The 26,505-nt window shown below is 39.6% G+C and overlaps 2 pseudogenes; one reads left to right on the top strand and one right to left on the bottom strand.

Moving 5' to 3' along the window:
- The first annotated feature begins 7 nt into the window (after nt 1–7).
- On the top strand, nt 8–19,147 carry LOC134482651 (corepressor interacting with RBPJ 1-like; annotated as a pseudogene).
- On the bottom strand, nt 18,248–19,625 carry Eef1a1-ps6 (eukaryotic translation elongation factor 1 alpha 1, pseudogene 6; annotated as a pseudogene).
- Nucleotides 19,626–26,505: the final 6,880 nt, after the last annotated feature.

The following is a 26,505-nucleotide window of genomic DNA, read 5'->3' as shown; positions in this document are numbered from 1 at the left end:
CAGCAAGCTCCGCCCCGTCTGCGTGGCGCAGCAAAAATGCGTCATCTTCGAGTGACTCCAGGCCTGTGGCTTTTTACCGAGACCGGAAGGACCCAAAGCTTTCCCGATTGGGCTACACTGGCCAGTGAGTCCTCTTGTTTCCTCCTACCGCCCCGGGATAGGATTCCAACTGCACGTCACCACACCTTCCTTTTTATGTGGGTTTTAGGGATCTGACTTAAGTCCTTAGGCACTATAGGAACTGAGCTCTTTCCAGCTCATGTTTATGATTAATGATGATAGTTATAAATGAACAAACTGACACACAGCCCCGGGATCTGGAATCCTGCAATGGGGAAGTGGTCTACAATAGAGAAGGTTTCAGAAGCCTGCAACCATGCACTGGTTAACAGAAAATTCCACAGAGTATACTGCTCAGTGGTAGAGCAATGATAGTGCCTGGTATTCGCTAGGCTCTGGCTATGCTCAGTCCCCAGAGGTAAGCGTGCACTTACAAACCTAGAAGTTTCTCCTCTACAATCTCAGGCAGATTGTCCTCAGGAGCCCTTCTCCTTATATTACCCAGACTGGCCTTAAATACATGATCCTGCCTCAGTCTTTCCATGTGCTGGGTGTAGGTTTAAACCACCACACTGGACATTGTTCTCAACTGTTAAATATAACTAGAGATGGTATGTTAAGTCAAGCCCATTTACAGATTTCTGTCGTTTTTATAAATTATACTGTGACAGACGTGAGGAGAAAGACCAAATTATGGCCAAATTAAAGCAAGATTTACTGTGTACAAACCAGAGCCAAGTCAGCAGCTGTCTCCCCCTAAAATAGGGTACATAATACCAGCCCAAAGCCAACTTCTCTAGCCCTTTATACAGGGCAAAAATCGTAGGGTGGGGGATTTTGCATTACAGAAGTGAGAGCAGGTGGTTAAGGATAAAGTGGGTCATGGAGCAATGGGTATAGGACATTCTCAAGAACGGGGGGGGGGGGCGGGGTACGGTGCAACTCAGCATTGAGAAATATATAAACCTCAAGTTTTATAGTAAACAGAAATTTAACTTGGCTATAGACTCAAATTGAGATGGGATGGCTTTTCAATATCTTTTTAATGAGCCAAAGTTTTCCTTCTGATCCAACCATGTTTTGTTGATTCTGAGTCTGCCCTCTATACCTACCCAAATACATCTAATACAGTTTGGTTAAAATGCCAACCTGGACCTCTGGTCTTTCAGATATTCTTTGATTAAATTCTCAGTTTGTGAAAACCCAAATAAAGATGCAATGATTTAAAACGTAACCTTGAGCACTGGAGGGATGACTCAGAACTAAAAGCACTTGCTGTTCTTGCAGAGGACAGAAGTTTTGTCTTCAGCACCAGTGTGACAACACACAACTGTAACTCCAGTTTTGGGGATCTGACACACTCTCTGGGCTTAGCATATATATGATACATACATAAACACACATGCATGGAAAATACATACACATACAAGTATATATAACCATGTCTGGTGCCTTGATGTGTAGAATTGGGGCATAAAACTCATCAAGCACACCGCCTTTAAGCCATTTTTAATTTTATTTATGTTCATTTTATTTAATTTGTATTTATGTACATAAGTCTGAGTGTTTTATGAATCACATGGATGATCATGGATGCCATTAAAAAACTGCAGATTCCCTGGAGGTAGGGCTACAGGAAGTTGTGATCCACCCTGCATAGATGCTAAGAACCAAACTCCCATCTTGGGAACTAAACTCAAGACTTATGCAAGAGCAGCGTGGGCTCATAATCATTGAGCAGTCTGTACAGATTTGTTTGTTTTTGTTTGTTTATTTTTGGAAATGGAGTTTACTAAGGAGCCCTAGCTATCCTGGAAATGCCTGTGTAGATCAGGCTGGCCTTGAATTCACAGAAGTCTACCTACCATTTCCTCCTGAATGGGGTGATTAAAAAGGTCTACATTACCAGGCCTCACCTCTTCTTATTTTTTTAAGAATAATAAATAAATAATAATAGATTAAATTACATTCATTGTTGGGTATGTTGTCTTACGTATATGTGAGTACACATAGTGCCACAGCACATGTGTGAAGTGAAGAATTTGTAGGGGTTTCTTAAGTTCTTTCACCACATGAGTGCCTAGTATTGAACTCAGGCATACAGGCTTGGAATAAATTCCCCTTTTCTCTAAGCCATCTTGCTAGCCCTTTATGAAGTAATTTTTTTAGAGACTGTTTATTGTATGACATTTAAACCATGGGAATTGATTGATTATGTTATAATTCAGGTGGATACCATGTATTCCACATAATTTGGCATCTTATAGACTTAGAAAAATAATGATTCTCACTAACCAATATTGCTATGCTTGATCCAGGAGTGGTTTGTATTGACTCGTGGCTTAAATTCATATTAGTAAAAAGATACACAGAGGAAACATCTGTCTTCGGGTGGAAAATAACTTTGGGTTAAAACACAAAATGAAAATTATTTCTTTTTATTAGATTTCCGCAGTCTTATATGAGTCTCAAAATTATATATATACATATATATATATCCAAAATTTACTTGTATACACTACTCTTACTCACAGAACGTGGATTAATATCTTACAGAGTGTGTAAAACATGGTATGGAAAGTAATGCTTGCATTTCTTATTTTTGAAAGATAAGTATTAAGCCTTAGAAAGATACTCATTTAAAATTACAGCATAAAAACTTTGGGGAGACTCCCAGAGTGAGCAATATAGCATTTTATTAGAAAAGATAGGTTGAGTATGATGGTACATGGCTTTACTTTCTAGTACTCTATAGGCAGAGGCAAGTAAAGGCCATCCTGGTCCACTCAGAAAGTTCTAAGACCACCAGGGCTACATAGTGAGACCCTGTCTTTAAAAAAAGAAAGGAAAGATAGACACTCAGGTTGCCCAGGTAGACAAAGTGTTGATTCTCTAGTATGTGTAAACTGTGCAAAAAGTTAGGAACACCTTGCTATTATCCCAGTTTCTCATCTACAAAATATATGCAGCTGTTAATTGCTGTTCCTGCCTCATTTACAATCTAAGCAATACTATCTCTACACCCAAAGAAGAAATTAGTATGAATGTAGGTCAGTGCCTTCTTATCCCAACCACCCCCGCATGATCATTCATCAAATGTTCCGTCTATCTCACTCACCTCCTACCCTTCTTTTCCCACTCCTACTTACATCTAGGCAACCGCTGCGCCCTATTTATTACAAATTGTTCTGTGCCTGCTCTTCACCACAGCATTGCCTTAATCCATGGCCTTCTTACTACTTACCTGTACAATACCTTTATTTTTTCGATCTATTTTCAAATAACCATCCATTCTGAAGACAAAGTAAGTTTTCCTAAAACAAAAAAGGTATCTTATTATATCACATCTGTGCTTTCATACAGGATTAGACTGTTCATTATTATGAGCTGTGCAGCCTAGGCTCTGACTTCTTCCTGTGTTGCAATCTCATTTGAAACCATCTATGCCTATGTCACATTGTTCCCTTGCCTTGCGATGCTTCTTCACTTCAAATCTTGCTTTTCTCTTTCCTCTCCAGCATGGCAGCAGCTCCTGTTACATGAACACTTGGCTCAGGTGTCTTCTCACCATATGGTGGCCATGGTGGCTCTTAGTATCACTTTCTCTTTGTTTGTACTTTCTGGGCACTTTGTGTAAGCCTTTTCTTTAACATTTACAGAATTGCGTTTTGGTAGAAAAAAATGTATGCAAAAAGCGTGAGCATGTGCCTACACTAAATTTATCTCATTAACAAAAGAGCCCAGGCCAGGTGTCTGCTCATGCCTTTAATCCTAGCACTCAAGAGGCAGACAGGTCTCTGTGAATTCAAAGCCCATCAGGTCTACACAGTGAGTTCCAGGACACTCGGAGCTATATAGTGTGATCCAGTCTCAACAAAGCAAAAAATAAACAAAACAAAAAAACAAAGGAACTCATAAAAATAACTTAAAGAGAAAATTTTGAAAATCTAAGATTTCAGAGTTAGTGCAAACAAGATAGAATAGCATATTGCATACCTGAATTGAATCTAATCTGTGGTGCTGTGGGTTGAACACACAAGTACTTGTATTTTAAGTGTGTGCTCTATCATTTAGCAGCACCTCCAGCCCAAGAATTCTAAGAAATGGCTGCTGTATTAGATGCAGTAGTTAAACTGTAGAATTTTATCCCAGAAAAGACAATAAACTCAGCAGTTTTGCCTAATTTCAAACTTTTTATAAATGTTAAATACCCAGGACTAATAAATAATATAATGCCAAAGAGAAATAGTCATAGCAACTTTCTAAAGGTATTTAGATAAGTCGTTGGAAAATTATCTTCTGCTGTGACACTGGTTGAAATCTGCTGCTATCAGGAACTGCTTTCGCCTCCAACAGGCTACAGGGACCTGCGCATCCATTGCCACGCCAATGACCATACATTACCAGCATACATTTGGTTCAGCTCCCACCTTCACCTGGGAACAGTTACATCACAGTTTAAATAAAAGGCAGACCCTTTCCGTCCCTTTTCTCTTTTTTCTCTCTTCTCTCTCCTTTCCCCCATCTTGTCTCCATCATCTTCAATAATCATCTTCCATGTGGCCTGGTGTGGTCTGTTCAGACATGAGCCACGATTCTATCACAACAACATCTATCTTTTATATCTAAATTTACAATTTATCTCAGCACTGTCTTCTCTCTCTCTCTCTCTCTCTCTCTCTCTCTCTCTCTCTCTCTCTCTCTTTAAATAGACTTCACAGTGTAACACAGACTGACCTGGAACTCACGACAACACTATTGCTTCATCCTCCCAAGTGTTGGGTTTACAAATATGTGTCACAACAGCCAGCCGTACTTTCTTTTTAACCCACTCAGTCCTGGCACACGCCGTGAACTTTAGAAACCTACAGCTTTGGTGTTCAATTTAGAGTATATATTTTCCTGGTGATATGTAGTTTCCCAGAGCTCACATGTCCCCAAATAGCTTGCAAATGGTCAATTACTAAGCCTTTGTCCTAGAGTAGAGGTTCTCAACCTTTCTAATGCTGCAAACCTTTAATACAGTTTCTCATGTTGTAGTGACTCCAACCTTAAAATTATTTTGTTACTACTTCATAACTGTAATTTTACTACTGTTATGACTTGTAATGTAAATATCTGATATGAAGGATATCTAATATATGCCCCCCAAAGAATGCTGCCCTAGAATGAACTCTTTCCTATAGTCAACCTGGCCCCTGAAAGGTGTCCTTGTTCTAAAAGTTCTTTTTCTCCACCTTTCAGTGACTCTTCTGACCTCTCCACAATGCCTCCTACCATTTCTTATTGTAATCGTCGAGTACACACTGGATCTCACTATCTCAAGTGCCAGGCAAGAACAACACTGAAGAACACCACCAAAGAGAAAGCATTGCCCCAAGAGCATCCTTTTATCTCACATGAAACTGACCCTTGTCAAATCGCCATTGGAAACTCTGAATACCACATTTATTTTAATTACATATAAAATAAGAAAATTTACAGAATATGGTGATAAAAATCTGTTTATATATCACATTTAGGAAGTATAGACAGGAGGATCAGGAGTTAAAGACCAATTTGCGCTGTGTGGAACTGACCCTGACACAGACACACACACACACACACACACACACACACACACACACACACACCACACATACACACACAACTTGTGGTAAGATAGTCGTAACAGGGATCATGGTTTTCAAGTGAAAAGTTTCATCTTACTAAGCTCATACTGCACTGCTGTACATTGATCACTATCATCCATTTCCATAAATTCTTAAGCTTCTACACTTGAACTCAGAGTCTACAAAAGACTGACTTTCTACTTCCTATTCCCTCTGACCTTAAAAAATGACATTCTTCTGATTCTTCAATTTTGATTATTTTAGGTATTTATGCTTGTGTGTCATTAAGGTTCATTCTTTGTCCTTCTTTTAAAGCCATTCAAATTAAATGCATATGCTGCTTTTAATTATGCATTTTCAATGGGCTTATTTCTAACTTTGCCTATTATGTATAGTGCTTATGTGAACATTAATTAATATGCAAGTTTTTGTTTGGATATAGTTTTCAATGTTTGGGTTACAGAGTAGAATTATTGGCTACTTACTTCTTAACTTTTTAAGGAGCCACCAAACTTTTCACCTGTAGCTGTCCTAGTTTACATTTTGCCATCGGTGTGGAGGAGGGAGTTCACTCTTCAGATTCAAAACAACACTATTATTTTCAGGTGGACATATATATCTGTGTAGAGGACTTACCCAGATTCACAGGGACCTGGATTCACTCTTCAGTGTCAGAGAAATAAAGCTATAAAAGTAGTGTAGTGTCTGGAGAGATGGCTCATCACTTAAGAGTACTAGATGGTCTTCAAGAGGACCAAGGTTCAATTCCCAGCACCCACACTACAGCTCACAATGGTCTGTAACTCAAACTTCAGGAAATTTGCAGGCACCTGGCATACAAATGATACACAGATGTACGTGCAGGCAAAACAAAACAAAAAGTTAAACAAGACAATTTTAAAAGTTTTTAATTTTCAAAAATTATAGTTATAGTTTAACTATTATCTGTGTGGACATTAAATGGTACCTCATTGTGGGTTTTATTAGTAGTATTCTATGACAATTCCATAGGTGTATAAGATGCATTCTGGGCATACTTATTCTCTCCAAGTTTACTTAACCTTCCCCCACCACCTGATCCCTTTCCATACCAAGTTCTCCTTCCACTTTCATGTCTTTTTGGTTTTGTTTTGTGATCTACTGGGTTTAACCAGGGCATGACGTAGGCGTGAGTGCGAAGGATCCACTGAAGCATGGGTAACTCAACAGTGGCTCTATCAGTGAAGGCAATGACTTACTCTCCATAGCCTTTGATTATCATTGCCTTCCCTGAGCCCCCAAAACTCCTGCCCATCTATGATTGAATGGCTAAAGGCTTGGCCTTGTTTAGCTCCTACGTAGGCAACCACAGCTGTTGTAAATTCGTAAGACAGTGTTTCAGGGCCCCTTTCTATTGCCAGGTTTCTGTATTCTTTCCAGAAGATTCTTCTGATCTTCTCTGAGCCAAGGAAGAGGTGATATGGATGTGGCATTAAAGGTTCCAAATGTTTTGGTTTTTAATTGTAGTACCCTAATGTTATAGCACATTTTTGGTTTATTTGTTGCCTATTTGTATATCTTTTCTGGAAAAATGTCTATTCAAGTCCCAAATCTGAGGCAGGAGGATTGCTGATTTCAAGGTCAGCCTAAATCCTGTAAGCTAACCACCAAAAGAACAAACAAGCCAATCAAAAATGGGGTATAGAACTAAACAGAGAATTCACAACAGAGGAATCTCGAATGGCTGAGAAGCACTTACAGAAATTTTCAAAGTCCTTAGAAATCAGGGAAATGCAAATTAAAATGACACTGAGATCCCACCTCATACCAATCAGAATGGCTAAGATCAAAACCTCAGGTGACAGTACATGTTGGCGAGGATGTGGAGAAAGAGGAACAGTCCTCCATTGCTGGTGGGATTGAAAACTGCTACAACCACTCTGGAAATCAGTCTGGTGATTCCTCAGAAAATTGGAAATAGATCTACCTGAAGACTCAGCAATACCACTCTTGGGCGTATACTCAAAAGATGCCGCACCATGCCACAGGGGCACACATTCCACTGTGTTCATAGAGGCCTTATTTGTGATGGCCAGAGGCAGGAAACAACCCAGATGTCCAACAATGGAAGAATGGATATAGCAAATGCAGTCCATTTACACAATGGAATACTACTCAGTTATTAAGAATGAGAACATCATGAGGAGGTGGGGAGACCTTCTAGAATGAACCAGAGATCTGGGAGGTGAGAGACTCTCAGGACTGAAAGGGAGGAATCTAGGATGAAGTGCTCTACAGTGGGGAGGGGGAACTTGTAGAGCCCACCTCCAGTGGAGAGACAGGGCATCAAGTGGAGGGATGGGGCTGCCATCCCACAGTCAAAAACTCTGACCCAGAATTGTTCCTGTCTGAAGGAACTGCAGGGACAGAATGAAAGAAAGGAGGTCTAGTGATTCATCTCAAGGGGAGGCCCCAAGGCCTGACACTGTTACTGATGCTGTGCTTGCAGACAGGACCCTAGCATGGCTGCCCTCCGAGGGCCCAACAAGCAGTTGAAAGAGTCAGATGCAGATACTAGCACCCAACCAATGGATAGAAGCCAGGGACTCCTGTGGTTAAATTGGGAGAAAGCTGAAAGAAGCTGAGGAGGAGGGCATCCCCATGGGAAGACCAGCAGTCTCAACTGTCCTGGACCCCCAAGAGCTCTCAGACTCTGAGCTACCAACCAGGCAGCATAGGCCAGCAAATATGAAGCCCTTGACAAATATACAGCAGAGGACTGTATGGTCTGGCCTCATTGAGAGAAGATGCATTCAACCCTTGAGAAACTTGAGGCCCCAGGGAGTGGAGAGGCCTGGTGGGGAGAGGAGGGGTGGAGACATCTTCTTGAAGACTCTCAGAGGGGGGAGAGGAGGTATGGGTGGAAAGCAGTCAGGGTACACAGCGGGAGGAAGATGAAGCCTGGACTGTAAAAAAAGAATTAAAGAATAAAAAGAAATAAATTTTAAAAAGCAAGTTTTTGGCAAGATTTGACCAAAAATGTGATATTGTTGTAGGTTATAAAATGTATTTTTTTTTGGTTCTTTTTTTTCGGAGCTGGGGACCGAACCCAGGGCCTTGCGCTTCCTAGGTAAGCGCTCTACCATTGAGCTAAATCTCCAGCCCCATAAAATGTATTTTAAAATAGTTTTATAAATATGTATATCTTGACTGTGTCGACTATATTTGAATGTGAAACTTGTATAATAGTTACTCCATTTTTTCACAAACAGGTCTTATTTATAAGGTATATTACAGTAACTTGTAACACTCAAAAAAAGAGACTCCAGAGAGCCAAATAACCCTATTAAAAATGGGGTACAGAGCTAAACAAAGAATTCTCAGCTGAGGAATGTCGAATGGCTGAGAAGCACCTAAAGAAATGTTCAACATCCTTAGTCATCAAGGAAATGCAAATCAAAACAACCCTGAGATTCCACCTTATACCAGTCAGAATAACTAAGATCAAAAGTTCAGGTAACAACAGATGCTGGCAAGGATGTGGAGAAATAGGAATAGTCTTCCATTGTTGGTGGGATTGCAAACTGGTACAAGCCATTCTGGAGGTTCCTCAGAAACTGGACATTGCACTACCTGAGGACGTAACTATACCTCTCTTGGGCATATACCCAAAGGATGCTCCAAGGCATGACAAAGACACATGCTCCACTATGTTCATAGCAGCCTTCTTTATAATAGCCAGAAGCTGGGAAGAACCCAGATGCCCTTCGACAGAGGAATGGATACAGAAAATGTGGTACATCTACACAATGGAGTACTACTCAGCTATCAAAAAAATAACTTCATTAAATTCATAGGTAAATGGAATTTACTGGAAAATATCATCCCAAGTGAGACAACCCAATCACAGAAAAACACACTTGATATACACTCACTGATAAATGTATATTAACCATAAAGTTCAAATTACCCAAGATACAATCCACAGACCACATGAAGCTCAAGAAGGATGACCAAAGTGCGGATGCTTCACTCCTTCTTAAAATGGGGAACAAAAATATCTGTAGGGGGGATATGGAGACAAAGTTTGGAGCAGAGACTGAAGGAACAGCCATTCAGAGCCTGGCCCACATGTACCCCATATATATACAGCCACCAAAACTAGATAAGATTAATGAAGCTCAGAAGTACATGCTGACAAGAACTGGATATAGATGTCTCCTGAGGGACACAACTAGAGCATGTCAAATACATAGGCGAATGCCATCATTAAACCACTGAACTGAGAACGGGACCCCCGTTGGAGGAATCAGAGAAAGAACCAAAAGAGCTGAAGGGGCTTGAGACCCCATAATAACAACAATGCCAACCAACCAGAGCTTCCAGGGACTAAACCACTACCCAAAGACTATACATGGGCTGACCCAGGGCTCCATCTGCATAGGTAGCAATGAATGGCCTAGTAAGGGCACCAATGGAAGGAGAAGCCCTTGGTCCTGCCAAGGTTGGACCCCCAGTGCAAAGGAATGTTGGGGGGCAGGAAGAGGGTAGATGGGGAGGGAAACACTCTTATAGAAGAAGGAGGAGATGGGATAGGGGGCTTAAGGACAGGAAACCAGGAAAGGGAATAACATTTGAAATATAAATTAAAAATTCCAATAAAAAAGTCCATGAAACATGATACCGACATTGTTTTTCCTGTTATAAAGCAAAAGAATATGTTTATGCAAGTTTATAAATGTATATATATATATGCTTAATAAAACAGAAAAACGATTTAAAAAGAATATTATGAAAATAGAATCTCAACAAGCAATAAAAAAAAACCAAAATGGATTGAATGCAGCAGATATGAGAACCTTCAGCCTCTATTAGTGCAGATATTTTATTAGGGTAGTCTGTTTTCAACACTGAATTGTAAGAATTCTTTATATATTTCAGACAGCTGTCCCAGGATCTCCTTTATAATGATATCCTGTAGCATGTGATCTTCCAAAGGTCTTTAAAATGTCTTACAAAAATAAATAAGCATGTCAGATGCAAAGGGGAGGGAGGACAGGGTGAAGAACCCTTGGAGGGGGGACAAGGAAGAGGGGCAACGTTTGGAATGTAATAAATAAAAAAAATTTTAAAAAGACTAAAGACCAAGGAAATGTTCTGTTTTAGGGAACCAAGAATAAAAGAAAGGTGGGTTTTTGTTGTGTTGTGTTTTGCTTTTTATTTTTAACATCCAAAGCCTGATTGCCTTCTCTGACTGTAAGAGACTAGCTAAGAAAGCAGTTTAGCCACTCGCCTATATTAGGTAGGTGTTTCCGACTTGTGTAGTTTACTGTTCACTCAACTGGAAAAGAGTAAATTCAAAATACAATTTGTCCCAGATCAAACTGTCCTGTGTAACAGCCTTTATTATCTGACATACCAGCTAACATAATAGAGCTGGGGCCAGGGTGTTGCCATCTGCCCCACCTTCTGAATTTCCCAACTGAACAGGAAATGCTTGCTTTTTGAGTCTGCAATCACTTGTGGTCACAATTTCTGACTTTTGCAGTCATGTATAGATTACAAAAGGCATTCTCAAGCTGCTTGCCAATTTCAGTAAATTCTGAAGAATAAAAATGTTTTATGAATGAGATTTTAAGCAGCTTCTAAGAACATTGCTGTTCATATAACATTTCACTAAGACCTGAAATGGATGTAGAAGCATCTTTCCTAACAAAGTGAGCCATCCCTTAAAATGAATTTTGAGTAGTTGAAAAATGGGGTGGAAATATTAAAAGATTTTTGAGATAGAGTCTCACCATGTATCTCTGGTTGGCCTGGGACTTATTTTGTAGACCAGTATGTATACAGCAGGTGATACATGGCATAAAAAATATCAAATCTGGATGGCTGGATGTTGTGGTGCAGATCTGTAGTCCTAGACGTCAAAACAACTGTGAACTGGAACCACTGTGGTGGTGGGACAAGGCATACCTTCCCTACAGCAAAGACAGCTCCAAAAGCCAGGGATCAGGACAGACTGCCCAGTCTGCAGCCACAGGGCCAGACATAGACGTTCATTTGTTGATGTTGCTGTAGGATCTCTAATTCTTCCAACAGTATATTTGGCAAAATTGTGTCTTTTCCTGTGAATTATTTTTATACCTTTATCAATTGGCAGTTGGTCTTAACATATACAACCATAATTTCGGTACCTAGGAAGTAGAGACAATAGGATCACGAGTGTGAGGTTAGCCTGGGCTATAAAAGGATATCATATCTTAGAAAAACAAACTCATCCGTCATCATTAATTACCATCAACTATTACTGTTATGAACATTTTAAATAATTTTGGTAACAATGTGGTAAAACTAGTATCATTTTTGCATTATGGTCAGGAATTTGAAATTATGTAAATACTAAAAATTCAGATTCCTTTAAAAACTGAAAATTGAATAATCCTGAGACCTACCAGTTATACTTCTGATATATACCTAAAGTAATCAAAGGCAGACAACAGAAGATAAGTGTGTAAACTTATCTTCATAGCGGGACTATTCACAGTAGCCAAAAGGGGAGCAAACCTAGTGTCTACAAATGAAAAAATAGATAAAATATGATACATATTTTATTTTGTACATTTTATAGACTATTATGTTGCTTTACAAAGAAAATTCTGACACCTGCTTCAACTTTGATAGTCTTTCAAAGTACTAAAATACACAAAATAAACCAGTTTCAAAGTCTCAAATGCTATACAATTCTTCTATATGAAACTCCTAGAAAGGCAGAACACCTGAGGCCAGATGGCAGAGGAGGAAAAACAGGAAGCTGTTATTTATAGAAACAAAGTTTGGGTTTTTCAAAGATTTGCTTTTATCTTTTTATTATGTATGTATATAGTGTGGATGTATATACTATGTGTGTGTGCAGGTGCTCTTAAAGGCCTGAATAGGGTGTGTCATTCCCTGAAGCTGGACTTAGCAGGTTGTTGTGCCCTTACCAATATACTATCTCATAGCACAGATTTACCACAGATATTTGACTTACTCAATAATTGTAAAATATTTTCAAGACAAAAAGCTAACCAAATATAAAATAGTGAAAGCATTAACTGACAATAAAGTGAAAAATCACATATGCCTTAGAGGGAGAAACCAGTATTCATGGCTCAAGATCCTAGGAAAACAAGTTTCAAAAATGTGGACATCTTTTGTATATAAAGTTCATACCTGCCTCTGTTGTTTTCAGGGTTGTATGAAATAAATGCAATGTACAATGTGCAAAATAAATGAAGCAATTAAGTTGACTTTTCTGGCTCCGACTCCAAGATGGGGAAGTCATTCACCAATTTCATGTGTAAAAAGGACTTTCATCCTGCGTCGAAATCCAACATCAAGAAGGTATGGATGGCAGAACAGAAAATATCATATGTTAAAAAGATACAAGAAGGATTAAAGCAACAGTACCTTAAAGAACAAGAGTCGTATGATAACAGATTGCTTATGAGAGATGAGCGTGTAAAGAACGGCCTGAATTTCATGTATGAGGCCCCGCCAGGAGTTAAAAAAGAAAACAAAGAGGAAGAAGAAACGGAAGGAGAGACAGAATACAAATTTGAATGGCAGGTGCTCCGAGGGAAAAAATATGCCAAAGATGACATGAACATCAGAGATCGGCCCTTTGGTATTCAGGTTCGAAATGTAAAGTGTATTAAATGTCACAGGTGGGGCCATGTGAATACAGATCGAGAGTGCCCCTTGTTTGGTCTTTCTGGGATCAATGCAAGTTCAGTTCCTGCTGATGGCTCAGGGCCCTCGATGCACCCCTCGGAGCTAATAGCGGAGAAACTGGGTTTGCGCTGAAGCAAAATGTACTGGGGAGAAACTTGACGCAAATGATCCATCGCAAGGGACGGTGAAGAAGACCCCGAGGTTGAGTTCTTAAAGTCGCTCACCACCTAACAAAAGCAGAAGCTTCTCGGGAAATTGGATAGACTTGAAAAGACAAAAAAGAAAAAGAAAAATGATAAGAAAAAGAAGTTACGGAAGAGCGAAAATAAATACAAAAAAAAAAAAAAAAAAACGGGAAAAAAAATCCTCCTCTCCCTCTTCTTCTTCCTCCTCGGAGACAGATGGCAGCAGTGAGAGTGATAACAAAGAAAAGAAAGAGAAAGAGAAGAGGAAGAAAAGGGAAGAAAACCAAATGTTCCGGAAATAAATCCGGTGACTGTAAAGAGTACAAGTCTAAGAACGTGCTTTATGAAGAACTTTCTAGCAGCCATACTGACAGGGAAGAAGCCCAGGAAAAATCAAGGCTTCTAAAACAAGAGCGTTCTGGAGAGAATAGCACACGGGTCCATTCTGGTTCTGACCGGAAGTCCAGAAGCCACCAGCACAGTCCAGAGGACAAAGGGTCTGACAGAAACGCGGGAATCCGAAGCCGTAGCCGGGCTGAGAGCAGCAGGCGAAGCCTAAGCAGGAGCCCTTGCACTTTGTTTTGTTTGTCTTTGTTTAAATCTGTACCCCATTTTTTTTACAAAGAACCTATGCATTTATTATGTGTATCTAACTATGTGTCAGACAGACATCTATATACACATGTAAATAAATTACATATTTACTAAATTACTCAAAAACATTTTACAATATTCAAGTAGACATATGTACACACATGCCTACATATATACACATATACAAGTGTGGCTGTTATATACCCATGGGTTAGGTGTCTATTTTGCACATCTGTCTTTATTAATGTATGTGGTGTGTGTGTGTGTGTGTGTGTGTGTGTGTGTGTGTCATGTGTGTGATGTGTATATATTTACTTTTGTGTGGAAACACATGTGAAAGTCAGAGGAAAAGATCATGTGTAGGTTCTCACCACTTACCTTGCCTGGGCAGGCTCTATTGCTACTACCACTGAGTAGTCAAGGCTACCTTGATCAGAAGCATACAAGACTTATCTTCTTTTCTCTTTCCACCTTACCATATGACCTGTGTTATCCAATCAACCATGCCCATGCTTATTTCATATGGATTAGTTTTTGATATGGTGGGTGTTTGTGGCCTGTACCCCATTTTTAATAGGGTTATTTGGCTGTCTGGTGTCTAACTTCTTGAGTTCTTTATATATTTTGGATATTAACCCTCTATCAGATGTAAGATTGGTAAAGATCTTTTCCCAATCTGTTGGTTGTCGTTTTGTCCTAACAACAGTGTCCTTTGCCTTACAGAAGCTTTGCAGTTTTTTTTTCTTTTTTTCGGAGCTGGGGACCAAACCCAGGGCCTTGCGGTTGCTAGGCAAGCGCTCTACCACTGAGCCAAATCCCCAACCCCTAGCTTTGCAGTTTTATGAGATCCCATTTGTCGATTCTTGATCTTAGAGCATAAGCCATTGGTGTTTTGTTCAGGAAATTTTCCCCAGTGCCCATGTGTTCGAGACTCTTCCCCACTTTTCTTCTATTAGTTTGAGTGTGTCTGGTTTTATGTGGAGATCCATGATCCACTTGGACTTGAGCCTTGTACAAGGTGATAAGAATGGATCGATCTGCATTCTTCTACATGTTGACCTCCAGTTGAATCAGCACTATTTGTTGAAGATGCTGTCTTTTGTCTACTGGATGATTTTAGCTCCTTTGCCAAAGATCAAGTGACCATAGGTGTGTGGGTTCATTTCTGGGTCTTCAGTTCTATTCCGCTGATCTATCTGCCTGTCTCTGTACCAATACCATACAGTTTTTATCACTATTGCTCTGTAATACTGCTTGAGGTCAGAACGGAAGTTCTTGGTCTCCCAGAAGTTCTTTTATTGTTGGGGATAGTTTTCACTATCCTGGGGTTTTTGTTTTTTGTTGTTGTTGTTTTTTTTTTTGTTATTCCAAATGAATTTACAAATAATTACTGCTAATCTCTTAGCTCCATCTGAATAGAATCAATTTTTTCAAGTAGTCCCTTCTATTCTGGACTTTAAAAAGCCAGAGTCACATGGCCAAAGCTTGCAAGTTCTGCTGCTTGCTGGAGGTAGAGCATGGTCCCTTTGTTCTCTTACATTATCACCAGCTTTCTGTTCTCCAACTCCTCGCTGCCTAGACAGAACAGTTCTGGCTGATATTTTGTTCTGATTGGTTCTAATGGAGCTTATGGTTGTGGAAATTTTTTAATTATAATTATTTTATTTGTTTACATTCCAGTTGTTCCCCCCCCATCCCCATCTCTTTTTCCACAATTCTTCATTCTATTTCTCCTCCCCATTTCCTCTGAAAGGGTGCCCTCCCCACCAGACCTCCCCCTTCTCCCGGGCCTCAAGTCTCTCTAGAATTAAGCACATCTTCTTCCACTGAGGCCAGATCAGGCAGTCCCCTGCTTGTATGTGCCAGGGACCTCAGACCAGCTAGTTTATACTCCTGGTTGGTGGCTCAGTCTCTGGAAGCTCCTTGAGACTGCTGGGCTTCATATAGGGTCACTCTCCCCTTCAGCTTCTTCAATTCTTCCCCTAATTCAACCATTTGGGGTCCAACATCAGTCCAGTGGTTGAGTGTAAGTATCTGCATTTGTCTCAGTCAGCTGCTGGTAGGGCCTCTCAGAGGACAGCCATGCCATGCTCCTGTCTGTAAGCACAGCATAGCATCAGTAATAGTGTCAGGCTTTGGAGCGCTCACTCATGAGATGGATCCCAAGTTAGGCAGGTCATTGGACTGCCTTTCTTTCAGTCTCTTCTCCATTTTTGCCTCTGTAGTTGTTGTAGACTGGAACTATTCTGGGTCAGAAATTTTGACTGTGGATTAGTAACCAATTCCCTCTACTTGATGCCCTGTCTATCTGCTGAAGGTAGGCTCTTGAGTTCCCTCCTCTCAGTGTTGGGCATTTTGGCTAAGGTCACCCCCATAGAGTCCTGACAGTCTCTCACCTCCCAGGTCCTTGGTACTTTCTAGAGGCGTTGCTTGTGCTCTGAACAGCTCTCCACCCAACCCTACCTGCCCTTGCAGGGTCAGGGGGAGTTGGTGCAGGATCAACCACACAGACTCTGGGAGCAGGTGAGAAATGCTGCAGCAAGCTCATCTGAGCACTGCTGTAAGCTCCTTTAATACCCTCCACCCACACCCCCATGGGTCCTAAGAAAGAATCTCTTCTAAGCAGCAGTTCCTGCTTGGCTGGCATTGTTTGCACTAGCAATCCTTGGTCTCTCAGGCAGATCTCAATTAGGTCCTTCTGCAGGAGATGCTTTTGCAACTGCACAGCCCTCAGCATTGACACAGAGGGAAGCCCTCCATTCCTGCTACATAGAGGGTCCCCTCACCTCCCATTACCTGAGAATGCAATTTCCATTCATTCTCCCCCATACCTGATCCTGTTCCCCTTTTCCCCTCCTCTCCCCACTTCCACCCAGGTCCTTCCCTCCCTCTGCCTCCTATGATTATTTTGTTCCCCTCTTAAGCATCCTCACTTGGGCCTTCCTTCTTGTTAAACTTCTTACGGTCTATGGGTTGTATCCTAGGTATTCTGTACTTTTTGGCTAATATTCACTTATCTGTGCATTCACAACATGCATGTCCTTTTGAGTCTGGGTTACCTCACTCAGAATGTTTTCTAGTTCCATCCATTTGCCTTCAAATTTCATGATGTCCTTGTTTTTAATAGCTGAATAGTACTCCATTGTTTAAATGAACCACATTTTCTCTATCCATTCTTCAGTTGAGGAACATCTGGGTTTTTTCCAGCTTCTGACTATTACAAATAAGGCTGCTATGAACATGGTGGAGCATGTATCCTTGTGGTACATGGGGCATCTTTTGGGTGTGTGCCCAAGAGTGGTATAGCTGGGTCTTCAGATAGAACAATTTCCGGCTTTCTAAGGAACCACCAGATTGATTTCCAGATTGCTTGTACCAGTTGACAATCCCACCAGCAATAGAGAAGTGTGCTGCCACTTGAGTTTTTGATCTTAGCCATTCTGATAGTGTGAAGTAGAATCTCAGGGTTGTTTTGATTTGCATTTCTGAAGACTAGGGACTTGTAACATTTCTTTAATTGCTTCTCAGCCATTCAAGAGTCTTCTGTTGTTAATTCTCTCTTTAGCTATGTACCCCATTTTAAATTGGGTTATTTGGTTTTGGGGGGGGTTAACTTCTTGAGTTCTTTATATCTTTTGGATATTAGCCCTCTGTTGGGTGTAGGGTGACTGAATATTTTTCCCAACCTGTAGGGTGCTGATTTATCCCATTGATGGTGTCTTTTGCTTTCAGCTTTTCAGTTTCATGAGGTCCCATTTATCAATTTTTTCTCATTAAACTTGTTTTAATGGGTCTCAAAATTCTGTTGCAGATTTTTAGTCAAGTTGTTTCCATTAAAAAGTACTGATTTTGAAAACTAATAACTTAAAACTCACACACACACACACACACACACACACACACACACACACACACACACACACACACACAAAGGTCCACAAAACATTCTTTCTTTCTGAAGGTTTTACGATGCATTGTTGTCATTAACCAGTCTCTTAATATTAAATTTAAATGGCCAACCAAGACAAACAGTTCTGAGACCGTTCTTCCACCACCGAGTAAGACTGGGATGGCAGGTGTTAGGGATAATATTCATTTAGCCTTCTAAGCTTTCTGGGCAGACTTGGTGACTTTGCCAGCTTCTGCAGCCTTCTTGTCCACAGCTTTGATGACACCCACAGCAACTGTCTGCCTCATGTCACAAACAGCAGAATGACCATGTGGAGGATGGTCAGAGAAGCTTGCCAGGGACCACATCAACAATGACAGCATCGCCAGACTTCAAAAATTTGGGGCCATCCTCCAGCTTCTTACCAGAAGGACGATCGACCTTTTCTTTAAGCTCGGCAAACTTGCATGCTATGTGGGCCGTGTGACAAGCCAGAACAGGAGCATGGAGCGTAGCCAGCATAATTTGGCCTGGATGGTTCAGGATAATCACCTGAGCATGAAGCCAGCTGCTTCCATTGGTGGGTCATTTTTGCTGTCACCAGCAACATTGCCACGTATAACATCTTTGACAGACTCGTTCTTTACGTTGAAGCCCACATTGTCCCCAGGCAGAGCTTCACTCAGAGCTTCATGGTGCATTTCCACAGACTTGACTTCAGTTGTTACACTGACTGGAGCAAAGGTAACCACCATGCCAGGTTTGAGGACACCAGTTTCCACTCCGCCCACAGGGACAGTGCCAATGCCCCCAATTTTATAAACATCCTGGAGGGGCAGTCGCAGAGGCTTGTCAGTTGGATGAGTTGGTGGCAGGATGCAGTCCAAAGCTTCCAGCAGTGTGGTGCCACTGGCACTGCCATCTTCGCGGGTGACTTTCCCTTCCTTGAACCAAGGCACATTAGCCTTTGGCTCCAGCATGTTGTCACCATTCCAACCAGAAATTGGCACAAATGCTACTGTGTCAGGGTTGTAGCCAATTTTCTTAATGTAGGTGCTGACTTCCTTAACGATTTCCTCGTATCTCTTCTGACTGTACGGAGGCTCGGTGGAATCCATTTTGTTGACACCAACAATTAGCTGTTTCAGACCCAGGGTGTAAGCTAGAAGAGCATGCCCAGGGGTCTGCCCTTCTTCGAGATACCAGCTTCAAATTCACCACCACCAGCAGCAACAATCAGGACGGCACAGTCAGCCTGAGATGTGCCTGTAATCGTGTTTTTGTTGAAGTCTCTGTGACCTGGGGCATCAATGATAGTCACATAGTATTTGCCGGTCTCAAATTTCCACAGGGAGATGTCAATAGCGAACCACGCACGCACTCAGCTTGCAGTTTGTCCAAGATCCAGGCATACTTGAAAGAACCTTTTCCCATCGCGGCAGCCTCCTTTTCAAACTTTTCCATGGTTCTTTTGTCGATTCCACCACTTTTGAAGATCAGGTGGGCGGTTGTGGTGGACTTGCCGGAATCCATGTGTCCAATTACAACGATGTTGATGTGAGTCTTTTCCTTTCCCATTTTGCTTTGAATTAGCGGTGGCTTTCACAACACCTGCGTTCTGGTGGCCCATTTCTCAATTCTTGATCTTAGAGCCTGAGCCACTGGAGTTCTGTTCAGGAAATTTCCCCCTGTGCCAATGAGTTCGATGCTCTTTCCCACTTTGACTTTTGTGAAATTCAGTGTATCTGATTTTATGTTGAGGTTCTTGATCCACTTGGACTTGAGCTTTGTGTAAGGTGATAAATACGGACCCCTTTTCATTCTTCTACATACAGACCACAAGTTAGACCAGCACCATTTATGAAAGATGCTTTCTTTTTTCCAATGTGTTTTTGGTTTCTTTATCAAAGATCAAGTGTCCATAGGCGTGTGGGTTTACCTCTGGGTCTTCGACTCCATTCCATTCATCAACCTGTGCGTCTCTGCACTGATACCATGTGGGTGTTTTGTTTTGTTTTGTTTTGTTTTGTTTTGTTTTATCACTATTGCTTTGTAGTACAGTTTAAGGTCAGGGATTGTAATTCCCCCAGATCTATTAATTGTTGACAATTGTATTGCCTATCCTGGGTTTTTTGTTTTTCCATTTGAAGTTGAAATTTTCTCTCTCCTTGTCTGTGAAGAGTTGTGTTGGGATTTTGAGGATTACATTGAATATGTATATTGCTTTTGGTAAGATGGCTATTTTCACCATGTTTATCCTACCAATCCATTGGGCATGGGAGAGCTTTCCATCTTCTGATATCTTCTTCAATTTCTCTTTTCAGTGATTTAAAGTTTTTGTTGTACAGATCTTTCACTTACTTGGTAATAGTTACACCAAGATATTTTATACTATTTGTGGCTATTGGGAAGGGTGTTTTTTCCTAAATTCTTTCTCAGCCTGTTTATCATTTGTATAAAGGATGACTACTTACTTGTTTGACTTAATTTTTTACCCCACCACATTGCTGAAGTTCTCTACCAGCTGTTGGGGTTCTCTGGTGGAATTTCGGGGGTCACTTATGTATATCATCATATCATCTGCAAATAGTGATAGTTTGACTTTTTCCTTTCCAATTTGTGTCCCCTTGATATCCTTTTGTTGTCTAATTGCTCTAGCTAGAAATTCAAGTACTATGTTGATTAAATAGGGAGAAAGTGGGCAGCCTTGTGTCTTTTAGTGGGATTGCCTCTAGTTTGTCTCCATTTAATTTGATGTTGGCTGTTCATTTGCTATATATTGGTTTTCTTTGTGTTTAGTTTTGTCCCATAAATTCCTCATCTCTCTAAGATTTTTAACATGAAGGGGTGTTGTATTTTGTCAGTGGCTTTTTCAGCATCTAATGAGATGATCGTGTGGTTTTTTTCCCTTGAGCTTGGTTTTATAAGATATTACCTTGTTGGATTTTCATATATTGTATCATCCCTGCATCTCTGGAATGAGCCTACTCGATTGTAGTGAATGATAGCTTTGCTGTGTTCTTGATTTTGGTTTGCAAGAATTTTATTGTATATTTTTACATTGATATTCATGAGCAAAATTGGTCTGAAGTTCTCTGTCTTTGTTGGGTCTTTGTGTGGCTTAAGTATCAGCATAACTGGCTTCATAGAATGAATCAGGTAGTGTTTCTCCTGTTTTATTTTATGGAATAAATTGAGAAATATTGGTATTAGGTCTTCTTTGAAGATCTGATAGATTTCTGTGTACTAAAACCACCTGGCCCTGTGCTTTTATTTGTTGGGAGGTTTTCAATGACTATTTCTATGTTCTTATGGTTTAAGGAACTCTTTAAATAGTTCAACAGATCTTGATTTAACTTTGGTACATGGTAACTGTCTAGATTTCACCCAGATCTTCCAGTTTTGTAGAGTATAGGCTTTGTAGTAGGTTCTGATGATTTTTTTAAATTTCCCCAGCCTCTGTTTTTATGTCTCCTTTTTACTTCTCATTTATTTTAAAAATTAGGATACATTTTCTGTGTTCTTCAGTTAGTTTGGCTAAGGGTTTATCTATCTTGTTGTTTTGTTGATTCTTTGTATTGTTTTCTTTGTTTCTAACTGTTTGATTTCAGCCCCGAGTTTTACTGTTTCCTGTCATCTACTCCTCTTGAGTGTATTCACTTCTTTCGGTTCTAGAGATTTCAGGTGTGCTGTTACGTTATTGATATTGTATCTCTCCAATCTCTTTATGAAGGCACTTCATAAATTTTCCTCTTAACATTACTTTCATTGTGTCCTATAAATTTGGGTATGCTGTGTCTTCATTTTCATTGAACTCTATGAAGTCTTTGATTTCCTTTTTTATTTCTTCCCTGATCAAGTTGTCATTGAGCAGGGAGTTGTTCAGGTTCCATGAGTGTGTGGGCTTTCTGTTGTTCTTGTTGTTATTGAAGTCTAATCTTAGTCTGTGGTGATTTGACAGAATGCATGGATTTACTTCTATCTTCTTGTATGTACTGAGCCTTGTTTTGTGTCCAATTATATGGTCAATTTTGGAAAAAGTACCAAGAGATGCTGAAAAGAAGTTATATTGTCTTGTTTTGTGGTGGAACGTTCTGTAGTTATCTGCTAAATCCACGTTTGTTAGTTTCACTGTCTCTGTTTAGTTTCTGTTTCAATGACCTGTCCATTAGTGAGAATGGGGTGTTGAAGTCTCCCACTATTATTGTATGAGGTTCAGTGTGTGTTCTAAGCTTTAGTGAAGTTTCTTTTACGAATGTAGGTATCCTTGTATTTAGGGCATAGATGTTCAGAACTGAGACTTTTTCTTGGTGGATTTTTCCTTTGATGAATATGAAATGTCCTTCCTCATCTTGTTTGATAAGTTTTGGTTGAATGTCTATTTTATTGAATAATAGAATGGCAAACTTTTTCCTGCCTTTTAGTCTGAGATAGTATCTGTCTTTGTCACTGATGTGTGTTTCCTGTATACAACAAAATGCTGGGTCCTGTTTAAGTATCCAGTCTGTGTTTTTTAATTGGGGAATTAAGTCCATTGATGCTAAGCGATATTAAAGACAGATGAGTGTTAGTTCCTGTTATTTTTGTTGCTGAAGGTGGTATTGTGTGTGTATGATTCTCTCCTTTTGGGTTTGTTGTGAAATATTTAATTTATTGTGTTTTCTTGGGTGCCGTTAACATCCTTTTTCTGGAGATTTCCTTCTGGGATCCTCTGTAGGGCTGTATTAGTAGAAAGAAATTGTTTAAACTTGGTTTTGTCATGGAATATCTTGGTTTCTCAGTCTATGATGGTTGAGAATTTTGCTGGGAATAGTATCTTGGACTGACATTTGTGTTCTCTTGGGGGTCTGAATGGCGTCTGTCCAGAATCTTGTGGCTTTTAGAGTCTCTGTTGAGAATTCTAGTATAATCCTGTTGGGTCTGCCTTCAGTAGGACAGTAGGCCAGGTGTACTGGGCACTGTCTGGTGTGTTGGGAGGCCAAGTAGAACTTTCAGTGTCACGCCATGGGAAAAGCCAGAGCATGAGTAGATTATAATGTCCTGGGTGAATAAGGCTCCACAAAAATCACAACAGTGTGTCTCTCCTACAACAATTATGTTTCTCCTTCAATCTATGATTTTCCCCAGGGGATGAAGTATAAACAGTTGAATATCATTCCCACCTCATTAAAAAAGGCAAGCCTTTTAGATAAGACAAAATTCACCTAAGTCCTTCCCAACACATTGACTGGTAGAAGAGCGCCTAAGGAAAAAAATTAAACCCTGCATTTTGAGTTATACCAGGTGAGTCTGATTTATGGGATTTCACGTATTTGTCAGAGAGCAGATTTACACAAAAATCTAAGTTTCCTTTGATGTGTTTGCATTAACTTAGATCAAATAAGAGTAATTAGTATTTTACCTGGAAAAACATCATTTCCTTATGCTAGAATCCTTCAAGACACCTACCTTCCTCCCAAACTTTGCCAGGATATGTGTGGAAACCACATTGGCAGAGCTCAAAACCTTTGTTTCTCATCATGATGTGTAATCCAGTTATCTCTAGGAATGAGTGTTCAGTTGGTAAGTTTCAAAACACAGTTATTTTCACTCTTGAATATGATCACAGAGCCACGTTTGATCACATTTAAAATGAAGAGTCATTAAATACACTTACCTACAAAAATTTTTTAAAAATGATAAACCATTACCTATCTTGCATACAGAATAGTAGAGATATCCGAGAACCAATACAGATAACTGATGCATCTTTTCCAATGCTCGTGGAGTGAAGGTGAATAATCTTAGGTTTTTAAATCTATTCTTAAAAGTCTGCTATGCCAGTGATGGCGGTACTAATCTGAAGTAATCTGGGGTTTAAATAAGACTGAGCAAATCATCTAAATCACTCAGTACAGTCTATTGTATCAACGTGAAATCCGATCAATTATTATGATCATTGAACAGTAAGTCTTTATTAAAAGAACAAGTTTCTTAGCAACCATAAAGCCCAAACTCTTCACTTAACAAAGAAAACTGGAGTAGAACATTTCATTCACACATTTTTACTCCATGTTGGTTATTTATTTATTCATTCATTAATATTTGGTTTTGGCAGTGCTGAGGATTGATCCCAGATTTATAAACTTATTAATCAAGTATTCTACTATGAGAGACAATTATATCTCATGCCTTGAGTTTTTAATGTGTATTTATGCTGTATAATAACTTTAAAATATAGGCCTCTGGGGGTTGAGGATTTAGCTCAGTGGTAGAGCGCTTGCCTAGCAAGCGCAAGGCCTGGGTTCGGTCCTCAGCTCTGAAAAAATATATATATAGGCCTCTGGAAGAAACAGTAGAAAAACAGATCCTTTAAGAAGAGGATTATTTGAGACACCAAACACGAGTTTTGAATTCCCCAAACAATATTTTCCAAAAAAAAAATGAGAAGACAATAAAGATGCACTGTAACTTCTTCAGGCTGCACAGGTTTGTTAATAACTCTTGTTTAATGCCCCTTTCCGTCCAAGTCCATTCACAGTCCTGCGTCTTCTGATCACGCTGCTCATTCAGCACCAAGAGCCAAAACGTTTTCTTCCCATGTCATTAACTTTTTCTGCTTCAAGCAGTATCTTTGAGAAAGGCCAACTTGATACAAACATCAGATAAAAATTGCCTTGATGGACTACATTTCGAATTGCAAAAGCCAGTTCCCAACCTTCACGTGTGCCATCCTTGAAATCTGGGATTCATGAAGGTTCTGCTGTAGCATCTGGAACTGGTGTTAATTCATCTCTTCCAAGCAACTGGGAAAGCTTGAGAAATGGGGCAAAGCTCATCCAAGATAGTCAGCAACATCATATTCTTTATTAAATAAGAAGTCTATGGTCATTATGATGGTTTTTAATTAGAGTGATCGCGCATTGTGTATATAAAATATTTCTTACATCTACATCTGCCTCATATACTAAACTCTCAGACACCCAGCAATACTTTTTCAATCAGACAGACGTGTGATCTTAAGCATATATTCAAGTTGCAGTTTGTTTTCAGGGCTGTCTCGGGTACTAAGGTGGCTGCACTCTTAGCTGTTGTAAGGGAAGGACCGTGAGAAACAGAAGATCTCAAATGCAGGGGTTTCTGATCACCAACATCAAAGACCTGAGGCAGTAGAGCTCCTCAGGACAGCTGACTGCCGAGGGGCCTTCTGTCCCTGCCCACTAATGAAACCCAGAGTTTCTGTTTCCTTACAGCACAACTGTGAGGAACTTTGTCCCCTGCCACATCTACAGTGCTCCGTGTTAGCTGTCTTGTTTATTACAAATCTAAAGTCCGGTATTCCCTGGCGTTGCCCGTTCTCTGAATCTCTACCGTCGTAGTCCAGATGTTCTCATGGCACATCAGTCTCAAGGTGGTTTAGAAAACTGCTAGGATTATCTAATCTTCTCACTAATGTGTAGGTTTTATTTGTTCTAACATTTATGCAAATATTTGATAATCATAAATTTTTGAGATGATATCACTTATTTTCTGAGTTAAAAATAAATATGTTCAGGGGCGGGTGGGTGGGGAGGGGAACACCCTATAGAAGAAGGGGAGGGGGAGGAGGAAGAGGAAACCAGGAAAGGGAATAACATTTGAAATGTAAATAAAAAAAATCCAATAAAAGAAAAAAATAAATATTTTCTAGTGTAGAATTTACTTGTTCTTTTATGAACATTAAAAATTCCTATTTAATAAACAGTTATAATTCCTATTTCTTTTTTATTTTGATTATTGTGGTTTGATTGAAACTAATTCACTGCACTTATATTATTATTTTGCACTATTGTCATTATTTTAACTTGAGTGAATATTTATTTAAAAATGAGTCTACTTAAAACATTCTCACTGCTAATTTGTTCAACAGTCTAGGTAGTATACATGCATCGTTTCTGTTGCTATTCTCATTTTTAAGAACTAGTATTAATTCTTTATAATTTTTATAGACTTTTATGAGTTAATGTAGCCTTTTTTAATGCATATTTAGAATTAAGACTAGGTAACTAAATTTTGACATATAAACTAATGTAATATAAAAATATGGAAAAAAACTACATGTAATAATGTTTTGCTTACAGAGATCACACAAAATCACCTCTGTTTATTTCCATATAATTTAGTTCAAATTATCTATGACTGTCTTAGATAAAAATCCTTAAATTTACTATCTCAGAATTTGCATGTAGTGATACTGATTCTTAATTTAATTAAAATCTGATTGTATGGTTTGAGGTTTTTAAAGTAATTTTTTATGGTTTGTTAATTTATTCATAGTCATTAGCGATCCATATAAACACCAAAAGAAATAAATGTGTTGGTCTATATGCATAACTTGTAAACTTGTTTTATAATATTTTAAGCCTTCTAATACATTTATTTATTTTTTCTATCAATCACTGATAAAGAAAACTATGCATTTTCTAATTGTATTTGTAGATATATTTCTGACTCC

Source organism: Rattus norvegicus, chromosome 17 (assembly GCF_036323735.1).
Source record: "Rattus norvegicus strain BN/NHsdMcwi chromosome 17, GRCr8, whole genome shotgun sequence".
NCBI classification, from domain to species: domain Eukaryota; kingdom Metazoa; phylum Chordata; class Mammalia; order Rodentia; family Muridae; genus Rattus; species Rattus norvegicus.
Note: the sequence above shows the minus strand (reverse complement) of the source record. Positions and strands in the feature narration are given on the sequence as shown.